The sequence below is a fragment of the Ailuropoda melanoleuca genome, chromosome 4 (genome assembly GCF_002007445.2).
Source record: "Ailuropoda melanoleuca isolate Jingjing chromosome 4, ASM200744v2, whole genome shotgun sequence".
Classification (NCBI taxonomy): domain Eukaryota; kingdom Metazoa; phylum Chordata; class Mammalia; order Carnivora; family Ursidae; genus Ailuropoda; species Ailuropoda melanoleuca.
The window spans coordinates 98627980-98643958 of record NC_048221.1 but is presented as its reverse complement, the minus strand read 5'-3'; the positions used below and the strand labels follow the sequence as shown (position 1 = coordinate 98643958).

Sequence of the window (15979 nt, the reverse complement as noted above, 5' to 3'; positions counted from 1 at the left end):
CTCTTTGTATGTCAAGAGATTTTTTTTTATAATTTTTATTTTGTTATATTAGTCACTATATAGTACATCCCCAGTTTTTGATGCAATGTTCCATGATTCATTATTTGCGTATAACACCCAGTGCACCATGCAATATGTGCCCTCCTTAATACCCATCACCGGCCTATCCCAGTCCCCCACCCCTCTCCTCTCTGAAGCCGTCAGTTTGTTTCCCAGAGTCCATAGTCTCTCATGGTTCATTCCCCCTTCTGTTTACCACCCCCACTTCATCTTCCCTTCCTTCCGATTGTCAAGAGATTTTTTAATTAAGTCCTAGATATTTGGGGGACTACATATAAGACTTTGGATCTCATTTAAATATTGGTTTAGCTAGCCTTCTTTGACACTAGTCTGGCAGGGGAGGGAAGAGTACTGCTTAGTACTACCAGGTTACAGTGAAAGTCCCGATTCCCTACTCAAGCTCCTTTGTCTCTAGAGGAGGCAACTTCTTTTTACTCCTGAGTAGTGATAAAGTCCTGAGTATCTACTGAGACTACCTTAGTCAAGAGCAAGTAGGGGCACCCTGTTACCTTCAGGTAGAGATAGAAGTACAGGATTCCCACATGGTCTCTACTGATGCCAAATAGAAAAAGACAGCCTAGTTGCCACTCATTCTGCAAGGGTAAAAGTCCTGGCTCATCACTCAAACTTAATTGATGCATCTTAATTGACAGGAGGGCTAGGCAAATTATTTTTTTTAAGGGAAGTAAGACTTTATTTCCTTATTTCACAAATAAAGTTGGCGGAATCCGTTGCTTTTCAGTGACTAGTGAAAGAGACCAAATCCCCTATCCTTGTCTGACTCCCCTGATGCTTCCTTTGCTTCCCTTGGCTGGGGCTGCAGCAGTGGTGATGGCGGCCACAGGGGCAGCAGCCATAAGTGCAGATGGATCAGCCAAGAAGGTCTTGACCTTTTCAGCAAGTGGGAAGGTGTAGTCAGTTGCTACAGACAAAGCCAGGACCTGCTTGTATCCATTGATGGTAGAATGGGACACTGATGCAATGGTCAGATAACCTATCTGCAGACATACACTGGCAACATTGGGGACACTTTCCATGAAGCAAGAATGCAGAGTTTCCTCTGTGATATCAAGCACTTCAGGGTTGTAGTTGCTGCCACTGTCAAACACCTACTGGATGATCATCCCAAAGGAAAATGGGGAGATGTTCGACATGGTTAGCAGTATGGCCTTACTGGCTCCCACTTTGTCTCCCGTGTTAAACATTTGCACATCACTCAGGATTTCAGTGGTGCCCCTGGATATTTTAGTGGTGATGCCTAAAGCCTGGAAGAAGGAGGCTTTCTTGGGCCCAGACCAGTGTTCTGGGCTGGCACAGTGACTTTACATGGGGCTATGGCACCAGCACAGGTGGCAGCTGGCACCTTCTTGGCCAGCACATGTCCCTGATCTCAATGAGGTCCTCCTTTGTGAACATTAAGCCCACATTCCCCCTGATGTGAGGCAATAGTTTCTCCAGAGCAGGGTTGTTCTCCAGATGCCTTCAGATGGCCTTGTGTATCATGGTGTTCTTGCCCATCAGCACCACAGCCTTCCCATGGAGGACATGTGGATTTTCTGCATCTGCTTGGAACCCATGTTGCCTGCTCCCACAATGAAGCATTTTGGCTATTGATTTAAAAGTTGAAAGAATTCGGAGCACCTGGGTGGCTCAGTTGATTGAGCATCTGCCTTTGGCTCAGGTCATGATCTCAGGGTCATGGGATCGAGCCCCATGTCGGGCTCTCTGCTCAGTGGGGAGTGTGCTTCTCCCTGTCACTCTCCCTCTGCTCTCAATCTCTCTCAAAAAAGTAAATAAAATATAAATAAATAAATAGATGAAGTTGGATGATCTCAAGAAGCTATCTGGAGTTCTCGGTCACCTTATCTTCCCTGGGCATCATGGTGGTGCATCAGGGGTTGCCAGCAGGATTTAAAGACAATGTCACTTTCATGAGGATGCCTGGAGAGAGGAAGGCCAAATTTTTATAACTAGTGGAGAGTGGAAGTCTAGGTTACACCCTGGGCATTTGCTCGTGTGAGTAGAGGTGGGCCACAATTTTTTCTGTGCTGTCTGAATAAAGTAGCTGTTTTCTAAAAGTTTTTGTTTGTTTTAAATCTTGTAGACTGTCCCTTTTATGATCCTTTTAAAACCAAACAGGAGCAAACTTTTGTTAGGGCTTTTATTGCCTGTGCCATTGGCATTTATAAGTTACTGGCTTTTGTAACACCAAGTCTGCAATATATAAAGATAAAAGAAAACACACAGACTCGGCACTGTTATTTCCTGGATGACAAGGTCCCTTGCCAGTCTGTCTTCTTCTCTCCAGTGTTTTTTACTATAGTTAGTGGAAAGAGTAGAGAATTACTTCATTTTTAGGAAAGAGAAGTCTTTGCTTTTGTTAACCAAGGTTTTAAGTGATTAATTTCTAAGTCACCTGGATTACCTCTTTAATAGTTTGGTTTTTTGGTTGCTGTTGTTTTTTGCTTTTTTGTTTTTTGTTTTTTTTTATGTCACGTTGCATTTTGAAATTCTTGTATTTCTGGCAATGTACTTTTGGTGCCACAGCTTATGTATTATAGATTGAAGGATAAATAAGTGTGTGTGTGTGTGTGTCCCTCTTCTCTGCCATCAATATGTGTGTGTGTTTGTGTATAGTTTAGCATGAATTGGATATGTGCTTGTCCCTCCGAAAATACTTTAAAAATTTTTGTTTTCTTTATCCATGACATTTACGACTTCCTACAGGGTTAAGTACAAAGTTGAGGTGCTCTCTGTATTTATGTTGCATGGTAGATTTTAAGCTATCTTGATCTCCAGATTCAAGTGTTCCTTCACCTCAGAAAAATTCATTTTATTACTTCTTGATCATTGATTTTCATCTTGTTCTTGACTGCAGTCTGGACTGCAAATTGTATCTTAGGGTACTTTCCAGGTGCCTTCTTTGCTCTCATAATTTATATTCTCTTTTTCTTCTTTCTTAAGTATTTGGTGAAATATTTATTGAAATTGACATTTAATTTACTCATGTGGGTTTCTACAATATCCAATATTCTGTACACTCCCTCCATTACAGTTTTTACATCCGTTATCATGTTTTTCATCTGAGGTGAAACATTTGTTTTTGTGAACAGCTGGCACAAGATTTCTTCTTAGAGAGAAAACTCTTTTGAAAAATATTTTGCCTGTGTGTGAGAAGCTAAGGGAATGCTCAGGAAACAAGGAATGATTGCTGAATTGTAATTTGTGAGAGAAGCAGTGGAGAAAATCAAGGAGGTTATAGATAGTTCTGAGACAGTCATCATGACCTTCTGGTGGGGCTCTAGCACATTTTCAGCATATAGATTTTTGATTGATCAGTTTGACTAATTTTTGTCTGTTTGTTTGAAAATGGAATGACTAAGTCATGTTTTATGTTAGGTCCAATTGTTAGGGCCAGTAAATAATGTAAGGGACAGAGAAAGCAAGGAGAATGTAGACTCCTTACCAGTAGCATAGATCCTTGGGAAACCTTTGGACTTCCAAGAGCTATGAAATTGATGGGGAGGGGAGTACAATCAGACATGGAAGAAATTCCAGGCCATTTTTCAAAGACTTTAAAGCCAGAGATGGACTAATACAGAGGAAAACTATGTGAAGACAGAGGGAGAAGATGACCATGTAGAAGGAGAAAGTCCTCAGAAGAAATAACCTTGCCAGCACCTTGATCTTTGACTTCTAGTTATCCAGAATTGTGAGAAAACAAATTTCTCTTTAAGCCATTTCCTAGCCCCCTCGCCTCTCCAAAGAAAGGTGGTTTGGGTTTTCCCATCTAAAATGCAGGTAATGTTTTTTTGTTTGTTTGTGTTTCCCTTGTTCTCCATTCTTTCTGCTCCCTATAGTTGCCTGTCTACTTTTAGTCAGTGATTTTTTTTTTTTCTTGCTAACTCACTGCACTTGTGCTTCATTGAAATTTGAGAAAGGCCATCTCAGAGATTGGGTTTGTTTTAGTTTTAATCAGTTACACCCAAATGAAGTAGAAGCAAAATGTTTATTTTCACTCTAATTTTCTTTTCCAGTTCGGAGACCCTTAAATCTGAAGAGCCTTAACTTAGGGAGCTAGACAATCATGGACTTATAGCAGCAAGCATGGCATTGTTCTGTCTCTATTTTAACTGTACCATTAGAATTTGGTTAGGACAGTGTTCCTATTCTCTCAGAGGTTCATTTAACCCTACTTATTAGAAAAACAAACAACCAAACCTCTTTGCCTAGCAAGTCCAGCTTCCGTAAGTATAAGCAAGGAGCAATATATGCCAACACAGGGTCCTTACTCTGTGTCATCTCGGGCATCTGTGACCTTCAGCAAGGCCATAGTTGAATCAAGATTTTTACCTCCCATCTTTTCCAGAGACTTCTCCTCCCCGATCCTAGAGATTCTAAAACAAGAGTGCATTTGTTTTGGGATCTGCTTCACATACATGAGGCCAGTAGTGTCTTGAATTGGTGAATGGTGGTTGTTGGCTTATCACCTGGTCTGGTTGTTTCTGGATTATATCTTGCCTGAAGTACTCAAAGTTTCTTGCATACTATTATCTGTCAGAAAGTGTGTAGGAATATTGACATTTTTAAAAATTTTGTTTTAAATTAACATAATTATACTTCTAAGCGCCCGTTCTACCAGGCCAGTGGAATATTTAATCTCAGAAATTCTTATATTCTAACAATTACCATCCACCCAAATATCTCCTTCAGGGAGACAGACTCTTCTGGGACTTAATTTAGTGCTACAATAGTGAGGGCTTTGCCAACAAGATACCATGTATCCATACAGCCATTAGCAGTGAAAGAGTCCAGTGGATGAATGCAGACAGTGGACCCAAACAGTTAAAAATCATATATCGCCCCTACTATTAGTTGTGTGGCATTGTATATTATATAACTTCTCTTTGCCTCGATTCTTTTATCTGTAAAATGTAAATTCTCATATGTGATCTCAGAATATTTTTTGTAAGGATTAAATGAATAAATGCTGGTGAAGTTCTCCAAACAGAGCCTCGCACACAGCAAGCTCTAGACCTGTGTTTGATACTGTGTTCCCTTGAGGTCTTGCCTTCTCCCTAGGGTACTGTGGTTTCCCAAGGACACAGATTAGTCAGCCCCCTTCTCAATATCAGTCCTTCCCATCTATATGCTTCTAAATTCTCCTTTCCCCTCCATTTCCCTCAAAATCCTAGTGTCCTCTTTGCTAAGCTTAAAATTGCACAAAAGGAGAAGAAGCACTTTTAACTTTTATCTGGTCATCCAAAGTCTGTGGCAAAACAAAACAAAACAAAACAAAACAAAACAAAACAGCCCAGCTACTTTCTGGATATGGAAGGAGAAGGGTAAATCCATAGGCAACGTATAAATATTATCCTGCCACACATGATCTAAGCCTTTGATCATTTCATTGGGAATGTTGGAGAGAACTAGAATTTTAAATCTGTTTAAGTCTTTTTCTCTGTGAGATTTCAGGGTTGTTTGGTATTTGTTTGTTTGTTTTTAAATCTATTTTCTGCTAATTGGAGTCCTATAGAATGTATGATTTCCTCAAAATTATACAGAATTTTTTTTATTATATATACATTAAGATAATATTAATAAAATTATAGTAATACAGAATTGAAAAGGGGTCATATTCCTTAGGGTGCCACCTATGTGGAAATAGATAAAGTATATAACCTACTTATACAAAACTAAAAAAAAAACATACATCAAGCTTTTCACTTTGGGTTTACTCATTCACTGTTAAATGTTTCTATAATCTCATATTACTTATGATTTTTTATTACATGTGATTTTCTATTAGTAGTGCTTATATTTTTATAGTTATATGAAATTTGACATTCGAGACTACTTCACGGATTTCAGGCTCAAATGGTACTTAGAATTGATTTTCTAGGAAGCATGGTTTTGATGACATAGAAAGTAATCATTTTTATTCCAGTTGGTTGGGGTCTATAATAATTATCTTTATTTGGTATCAATATTTTATGTACATGCTTTACAACTATATAAATCTGATTTTGTGCCCATATTTTAATTTGCAATGAGTATATATAAGTACATATCTATACCCAGCACACTTTTTTGTGTTCATGGTTTTATTTTACAAATGAATGCATACATGTACATTTTATATATTTATAAAAATAGTTATAGAATGAATAAGTCATGGGAATAAAAGGGACACCATAGGGAATGTAGTCAATGATATTATAATAGCATTGTATGGTGACAAATGGTAGCTACACTTGTGAGCATACCACAATGTATAGCAAAGTTGAATCAATATGTTATAGACCTGGTAGTAATGTAATTTTGTGTGTCAACTATATTCAAATAAAAAAATTTAATTTATATATACATAATTTAAGAACTATGAATAAAACATAAGTAAATATATAAAGAAAATCATGTATATATAAATTTATATATAAGTAGTATATTTACATAATGTATATATAAAATGTTCCAGCAATTTTCAAAAATTATATTTGAATATCTAATGATAATTGTTTCTGGTGACCTAGAATGAGCAAATTTCAAAGGAAAACTGTCTCCAAAGTTAAAATAATTTAACATATTGATATAGGTAATATAATTAATATTATATGTAATAATTTATTAATTGTATTAATATGTTAATTTTATTAATATAATGCATATATCAGTATAGCCATTCAATTATTATTATAAATTATAAAGTATATTAATGATTAATGTAAATTATAAAGTATGTTAATTTATAATTAATATAAAAGCTATCATATTAAAATGACCAAATGTTTTTATAGGAAGTACTAAACATAAAAGCACAATTTCTTCTTTTTTTTTAAAAAATTTTATTTATTTATTTGACGGAGAGATAGAGAGCACAAGGAGGCAGAGTGGCAGGCAGAGGGAGAGGGAGAAGCAGGCTCTGTGCTGAGCAGGGAGCCCGACCTGGGGCTCAATCCCAGGACCCTGGGATCATGACCTGAGCCGAAGGGAGAAGCTTAACCAAGTGAGTGACCCAGGTGCCACAAAAGCACAGTTTCAAAATATTAATTAATACCAATTTTTGTTATCAACTTTTTTTTTTTTTTTGTAGAGAGAGAGCACAGGGGAGGGGTAGAGGGAGAAAGAGAATCTTAAGCAGGCTCCATGCCCAGCACAGAGCCCAATGTGGGGCTCAATCTCAAGACCCTGAGATCATGACCTGAGCCAAAATCAGGATTTGGACACTTAACCAACTGAGCCACCTAGGCATTGTGGGCAACATTCTTAATTACAGATGTAAACCTAATAGCTTTTGTTTAGTATTACCCATGCACATATTATTGGAAGAATACCTTATTCTGACACTTGTGTTCAAAATTTTCTCTCTAGCTTCTTAACCATCGCAAAATGTTGGCAGAATAACAGGAGTCCTGGGAGATGTGGTGAGCACCTAAGTTATGAAAGCTCAGATCCTGCTTAGATTTATTAGGTGGTTTGTAACTTTCATGCACAGTATCTTCAAAACAGCAATGGATTCTGCAAAGTAATTCTATTCTGAGTGCTATATATGAAGAACAAATAGACCTATTATTCTTAAAATACCTGTCTGAAAGATACCATTGCTAGAAACTAGAAAATGGAAGAAAGATTTTTTCAGGTTTCTAAACAAAAAGGAAGAGAAAGTGTTTCAACAGGTCATGTACTGGTGTGATTTTGTGATCATTCAGCTCACCTACATCAAGTTTCACATGCATAAAAGTTGCAGGTACTCGATTTTGTACATTGCATATTTTCCACTCCTCAGTAAGTTATATTTTGTTTTAATTTCAGGTACCCTAATAATTCATTAACTTAAAATGATTTGTTAATTTGAATGTAGTTTCAAGTGATTATTATATCATTAAAAACAATGTATGTCACACTTCTACACTTCTGTTAATCGAAATATTATGTGCACACCAATAAGTATCATTTTTTAAAATATCACCCTATTAGAAGATTTTATATTTAGAAAATACAGTAAAAATTGCATTGATTAAAATGGTAAAAAAGTGATTTTAAAAATACTTTGATGTCTGAGAAATATTCCATTGTGTGTATATATTGCATCTTCTTTATCCATTCATCGGTCAATAGATACTTGGGCTCTTTCCATAATTTGGCTATTGTCAATAATGTTGCTATAAATTTGGGGTGCATGTATCCTTTTGAATTAGTATTTTTGTATCTTTGGGTAAATACCTAGTAGTGCAATTGCTGGATTGTAGGGTAGTTCTATTTTTAACTTTTTGAGGAAACACCATACTGTGGAACAGGGTTCCCCTTTCTCTGCATCCTCGCCAACACCTGTGTTTCTTGTGTTGTTAATTTTAGCCATTCTGAAAGGTGTACGGTGATCTCTCATTGTGGTTTTGATTTGTATTTCCCTAATGATGAGTGATGTGTCTGTTAGCCATCTGTATTTCTTCTCTGGAAAAATGTCTATTCATGTCTTCTGCCCATTTTTAACTGGATTATATTTGTTTTTGGAATATTACTCAGCCATAAAAAGAATAAAATCTTGCCATTTCCAATGATACGGATGGAGCTAGATAGTATTATGCTAAGTGAAATAAGTCAGTCAGAGACAAAGACAAATACCATATGATTTCACTCATATGTGGAATTTAAGGAACAAACAAACAAGCAAAAGGGGAAAAAAGAGAAACGGAGGCAAACCAAGAAACAGACTTTTAACTGTAGAGAACAAACTGATGATTACCAGAAGGAAAGTAGGTGGAGGGATGGGTTAAACAGGTGATAGGGATTAAGGAGGGCACTCATTGTGATGAGCACTGGGGTGTTGTATGGAAATGATGAATCACTAAATTCTACTTCTGAAACTAATACTACACTGCATGTTAACTAACTGAAATTTAAATAAAAACTTGGGGAAAATACTTATAAAATAATAATTTATGAATATAAGTATAAAAAATCACATTTTGCAAATACTTCTCTATAAGCTGGTCATATTTCCCTCTGAGAATAGTCCTGTCAATTCATCCAGAGGTGTCATATTTTTACTGATAAAAAAGAAATCAAAGTAATGGGAACAATGATAATGATAATATGTTGTGTATATGTAAAGAACTTTTATAAAAATTATTACATTTGATCATCTTATCTATATTGTGAGGCCTGCAGGGATTTTGATCTCCATTTTTAAAGTAGGAAAACCAAAAAGGGTGATGTTTAAGGAAGCTTTGTACAATAGAGCTTTCTGTGATGATGGGAGCATCTATACTTCTGTGGCCCAATTCAGTAGCTACTAGACTCATATGGCTATTGAACACTTAAAATGTTTAGTGTTACTGAGGAGTAAAATATTTAATTTAATTTAATTTTTAAAGATTTATTTATTTGAGAGAGAGAGAGAAAGGGAGAGAGCGCAGGGGGAGGGGCAGAGGAGAGAGAGTCTCAAGCAGACTCAGTGTTGAGTGCAGAGCCTGACAGAAGGCTTGATCTCATAACCCTGAGATCACAACCTGAGCCGAAAGCAGGCGTTGGACTCTTACTGACCGTGCCACCCAGGTGCCCCTAATTTAATTTTAGTTTTAATTTTAATGTTATTAGTCACATGTCACAATTTGAATAACACAGGCTCACAATGTTGGCCATTTACATAGCATTTTACTTATTTACCTTTGTGGTACATGTGTATGTGAGAAATGGAGCTAAATTTGGACTTGTACCTTCTGAGTCCTTCCATCATGTTGGCCATATTATGGAGCTCGTGAAGTGTCTTGCCTAATTCCCAGTTTATGGGGAAGCAGAGATTTGAAAGCACATTCAGGTGGACATGTCTTCTAAATGCTTAGCAATTCAATTGTAGGAGAATATAAACTGTTGATCAACCACTGAATCTAATGAAACAATTTATTTTGTCATTTGAAAATGTTTAACTGAGGGGCGCCTGGGTGGCACAGCGGTTAAGCGTCTGCCTTCAGCTCAGGGCGTGATCCCAGCGTTATAGGATCGAGCCCCACATCAGGCCTCTGCTATGAGCCTGCTTCTTCTTCTCCCACTCCCCTGCTTGTGTCCCCCCTCTCGCTGGCTGTCTCTATCTCTGTCAAATAAATAAATAAAATCTTTAAAAAAAAAAAAGAAAATGTTTAACTGAAGGAAGCTTTGCCTACTTATCACTAAAGTTGGCTAGTCAAAGCAGGCATTGGCAAAACCCAAAGAAGATAAATAATTCAGCTAAGGATTTACAGAGAACTTAGTGGCATTTAAGATTAATGGAACCGGCTGATCATGTTTTGTGGTTGACCAATGTACCTTTCTGGCATTTAGTAAGGACTGGATTTTCTCTTGTGAGATTCCAGGGATGGTATTCATGCAGTCCAAATGTTTCTTGACAACCCCAGCGTTCATTCAGAAACTAGAGACAGATATCTCTACTAATGATTGAGAAAGCTGCTTTGATTCTTCCATTCCTTCTCATTCCACTGCTTCAAAACCCCAAATACACATATCGTTTATGTAGATTTAAAAATAATCTCATCAACTAAATTGAGAGCTAGTTCACTCTGAGGAAGAAATCGTGTAGACTGGTCCATGGTGATGCTAGAAACTATGACAAAAATGTGTTTAAAATAAATGTAGTTGGTTTTTGTTTTCCTCCCCCAAAATATGATTCTGAACATCACTAATTTCTAACTTCAGGAACATGCTGAGTTTCACCTTTTAGGGATTATTTCTTCCTGTCTCTTTACCCTTGGAGATTATTGCTTTCTTCGAAACTTTTCATAATCCCTTAGCATCCCAGGCTTTTTTTTTTCTTTTTTTCTTTTTTTCTTTTTTTTGTCTCACTCAATGGCATTTGCCATATAGTAATTTCCTATTTTGATGTAGCAAAACATCCCCAAATTTAGTGGCTTAAAAAACTATGATTTTGCAGTTTAGGTGGGTCAGGAATCTGGGCTTAGCTTGGCTGGGTCCTCTGGGCCTTAGGGCCTCTCAAGGGTTCAGACAAAGTGGGAGTCATATCAAGGCTTTACTGAGAAAAGGATTCATCTCCAAGGGTATCATGTAGATGTTGACAGGATTTATTTCTTTGTGGACTTCAATCTGAGAACTTGAATTCTTTGCTTGTTACTGCCCCACAATTCTTTGCCTGTGGGCCTCTTCATAGAGCAATTAAAAACATTGCAACATGCTTCATCAGAATGAGCAAGTGAGAAGAGGCAGAGAGAGTTTGTGTGAGAGAGAGTGTCTGTGAGAGAAAATAGGAGGAGAGCTACAGTGTTTTGTGACCTAATCTTAAAAATACCATCTTATCACTTTCTCCGCATGCTGTTATTATGAGCCTCTGGGTCCAGCCCACACTCAAGGAGAGGGGATGACATGAAAGCATGAATACGATGGAGGGCATGATTGGAATCGTTTCAGAAACTGCTTGCCGTAGTCTTTATTTTTAGGTATCTAACAATCTCCTCATATTTGCTCCCAGTTTGGTCGTGCAAATTTCTTTTAAAACATAGAAGTGTCTGCTATTGGTAATAACATTAAAGTATAATTAAAACTGAAAAGAGATGTTAATCCTTTATTTCAAATGATATGGCACTTTTTAAAATAAGATTTTAATTGTAGTAAAATGTACATAAAAAGTACCATTTAACCAATTTTAAGCCTATACGTCAGTAGGGTTAAGTATATTCACATTGTTGTACAACCGATCTCTAGAACACTTTGCATCTTTCAAAACTGTAACTCTATACCCATTGAGTAACAGCTCCTATTCCCCCTCCCCAATAGAGTGTGGCAACCACAATTCTATTTTCTATTTTATGAATTTTATTATTCTAACTACCTCACATAAATGGATATATTTGTCTTACTGTGACTGGCTTATTTCACCTAGCAAAGTGTCCTTAAGATTCATCCATGTTGTAGCACATGTCAGAATTTCCTTCCTTTTTAAAAGCTAAATATATTCCAATGTATGTATATACCATATTTGTTTATCCTTTCATCCATTGATAGACACATGGATTGCTTTCAGCTTTTGTTTATTGTGAGTAATGCTGCTATAAACATGGGTGTGCAACTACATTTTTAAGACCTTGCTTCAAATATTTGGAGTGTATACCCAGAAACGGGTCTTGTTAGATCATATGAAAATTCAATTTTTAATTTTTTAAGGAACCATCATGTTGTTTTCCATGGTAGCTGCATCATTTTATATTCCCATAAGCAGTGAACAAGGATTCCAATTTTTCCGTATCCTCACCAATACTTTTATTTTCTCTTTTTGCTTTTGTTTTTGCTTTTGTTTTAGAGACTAGCCATCCTAATGGGTATGAGGTGATATCTCATTTTGGATTTGAATTGTGTTTTCCTAATGATTAGGGATGCTGAACATCTTTTCATGTGCTTATTGGCCATTTGTATATCTTCTTCAGAGATACATCTATTCAAGTCCTTTGCCTATTTTTAATCAGATTTTTTTTTGTCCTTGAGTTGTAATTCTTTGTATATTATGGAAATTAATCTCTTATCCTATAGCTGATTTGCAAATATGTTCTCTTTACTCCCTAGGTTGCCTTTTCACTTTGCTGATTGTTTCCTTTAATGTACCAAATATTTGATTTTCACGTAGCCCAAATTATCTTATATTTGCTTTTGTTGCTTGTGTTTCTGGTGTCATATCCAAAAACTCATTGTCACTTAATATTGTTGATGTCAATACTATCCAAAGCAATTTGCAGGTTCAATGCAATCTCCATTGAAATACCAATGAGTTTTTTCACAGAAATAGGGTAATCCCTCCTAGAATGCATATGGAATTTCAACAGACCCTGAATAGCCAAAATAGTCTTGAAAAAGAACAAATTTGGAAGTGACACACTTCCAGATTTCCAAACTTATAAAGCTACAGTGATCAAAACAGTGTGGTACTGGTACAAATATAGACATATTATAGACCAATGAATAGGAGAGAGAGCCCCAAAATAAACATTTGCGTATATGGTAAATCACAGGCCAATGGTGTAAGTCCCAGTCTGAATATGAAATCCTGTGAACCAGGAGTGCTTATGTCCAAGGGCAAAAGAAAATAAATGCCTCAGCTCAAGCAGAGAGAGCAAATTCACCCTTCTTTTGCTTTTTTGTTTAACCTTAGCAGATTGGATGCTGCCCACCTATATTAGTGAGGACATACTTCTTTAATTCTACTGATTCAAATACTACTCTTTTCAGGACAGATGTTCACAGAAACACCCAGAAATAAGAAATAATATTTTACCAGCTATCTAGGCATCCCTTAGTCCAGTCAAATTGACACATAAAAATAACTATCGTATATATATAAAACTATATATATACATCATATATCATATATTTGAACTTATATATAACAGGGAGAAGAATTGAAGTCTCCAAACCTGTAGATTATTTTTATCTGTTTTCAATTTTACTAGTTTTTGCTCTATGAATTCTGAAGTCCTGTTAGTAGGTGCAAAAATGTTTAAGATTATTATATCTTCTGGATAGATTGACCTCTTTATCATTCTGGAATAACTTTTATTATCCCTGATGATATGCCTATATTATTAATATAGATACTCAATCTTCCATTTAAATTAAAATTTGTGATATGCACTCCCTTTTTTGCTTTTGATATTCAATTTTTATTAATTTATAATTGAATTACAATATCCCATTAGTTTCAAGTGTACATTGTAGTGATATGATATTTTCATACATTATGAAATGATCCCCACAATAAATCTAGTTACCATCGGTCATCATACAAAATTATGATGATATTATTGACTATATTTCATATGCCAGACAGTACATCCCATGATTGATTTATTTTATAACTGAAGAGTTTATTTAATCCCCTTCACTTTTTTCCCATTCTTTTATTCCTTTTTGTTTTCTTTTCCCATTCTTTTACCTTTAATCAATCTATAATTTTATGTTTAAAGTGACTTTTCTGTGGACTGCATATAGTTGAGTCTTGTGTTTTTATCAAATCTGATAATCTCTTTCTTAATTACTGTATTTAGACCATTTGCATTTGAAACTATTGGTATGGTTGGTTTAAAAGCCAGCAGATCTCTCGCTAATAGTTTTCTGTTTGTTCTATATGTTCTCTGTTCTTTTTTTTTTTTTTTTTAAAGATTTTTTTATTTTATTTTTATTGACAGAGATAGAGACAGCCAGTGAGAGAGGGAACACAAGCAGGGGGAGTGGGAGAGGAAGAAGCAGGCTCACAGCAGAGGAGCCTGATGTGGGGCTCGATCCCATAACGCCGGGATCACGCCCTGAGCCGAAGGCAGACGCTCAACCGCTGTGCCACCCAGGCGCCCCTATATGTTCTCTGTTCTAATTTCCTTCTTTTACTGCCTGCTTTTAAAATTATTGAGTATATTTTTTATTCTTCCATTTGAACTACATACAATATTGGCTTCTTATTTATCTCTTTATCACAGTCCACATTCAAATAATATTATACAACTTCATACAATATACACAAGTATACACAGCAGTATGTTTACACTTCCTCCCTCTTCTCTTTATTATTATTGTTGCCGTGTGTTTTATTTTTACATATGCAATAAATCTACAATGCATTGCCGTTAATTTTGCTTGGATATGTAAGTGATGAATCACTAAATTCTACTCCTGAAACCAATATTACACTATATGTTAACTAACTAAATTTAAATAAAAAACTTAAAAAACGTTTTGCTTGGACAATTATACATAGAGTGATTCAAAATAAGAATAAAAATATCTTCTCTATCTTTATTGAGACGATTTCTGGAGCTCTTTATTTCAGTCTTCTCTCTGATATTGTATTCCTTCTGTCTGAAGAATTTTTTAAACATTTTTTATAGTGCAGATATGCTGGTGAATTTTCTTAGCACTGGTTTGTCTAAAAATATTTATTTTAATTTTAAAATTAATTTTTTTCTAAATAGAATATCTTGGTTTGCCTTTTTGTTTGTGTCATTACGTTAATGACATCAGTTTTTGCCTTCTGGTTTGCATAGTTTTTGATCAGAAATCTGCTCTAATTCTTGCTGTTGATTTTCAATCAGTATATGATATTTCCTTCTTTTTTTTTTTAATGACTGCCTATAAGATTAGCTCTTTATCTTTGGTTATAAGCTATTTGAATATAATGTGTCTAGCAGTGTTTTGTTTTTTATATTTATTCTGCGTGGATCTGTCTGCATACTATTTACCCTCTTCCAGCAGTAGATTGCTATTGCTTGTTACTTGGTAATTGCTAGCATGGTTTTGCGGGGAGACACAGGGGAACAAGGGCAGATCCATTTTAGTGATCCAGGTTCAGTGTTAGGCAGGTACTCTCTGCCTTTGTCTTTGAAGTGGTGCTATCTCCTCCAGATAGCAGACAAATGCTCTTATTTCTTGGGTTCTTTTGAGGGAAGAGAATGTCCTGCTTTTTTCCAATGTTAGGAGACTTCCCATGGTATTGGTATAACTTCTGGACTCAAATTGTCCCACCTCTAGTAAGAGAGTTATTTTTTTCTTTTGCTTTTCACTAGGTCACAATGGTACTGATCTGTGGCCTGGGGCAGTGAGGTTTTCTGCCCCTGCCCAGGCAGCCTGGAGCTTTTGTACAGTAGAAGAGAAGGTTCTTGGTGGAGCTCTGTACACTTCCTGTCATCCTCCTCCAGGTTAACCCCACCCAATGAGGTTCTCTCCAGACTCCCATCCTGTTCCCAGTCTTATTCATGAGAACTGAATAGCGGTTCATGGAGAAGAGCCCCTGAGTGGGTGTGAACTCCCTGTATCTACTGCTTCCAGTGATTCTATACTCTCATTATGGCTTACAGGAAACCTTCGGAAGTTCATTAAAATTGGGAGGTCAATTCTTCTTACTTGCTTGCAGGGCATTCTTGGTCTTTTCCTCTGC

The 15979-nt window shown here is 36.2% G+C and overlaps 1 protein-coding gene and 1 pseudogene across 3 annotated transcripts in view; one reads left to right on the top strand and one right to left on the bottom strand.

Moving 5' to 3' along the window:
* LRRTM4 (leucine rich repeat transmembrane neuronal 4) overlaps positions 1–15979 on the top strand; it is a 748825-nt gene that overhangs the window by 256738 nt on the left and 476108 nt on the right. The gene's annotated exons all lie outside the window — the stretch shown is intronic.
* Positions 806–1939, bottom strand: LOC100474488 (annotated as a pseudogene).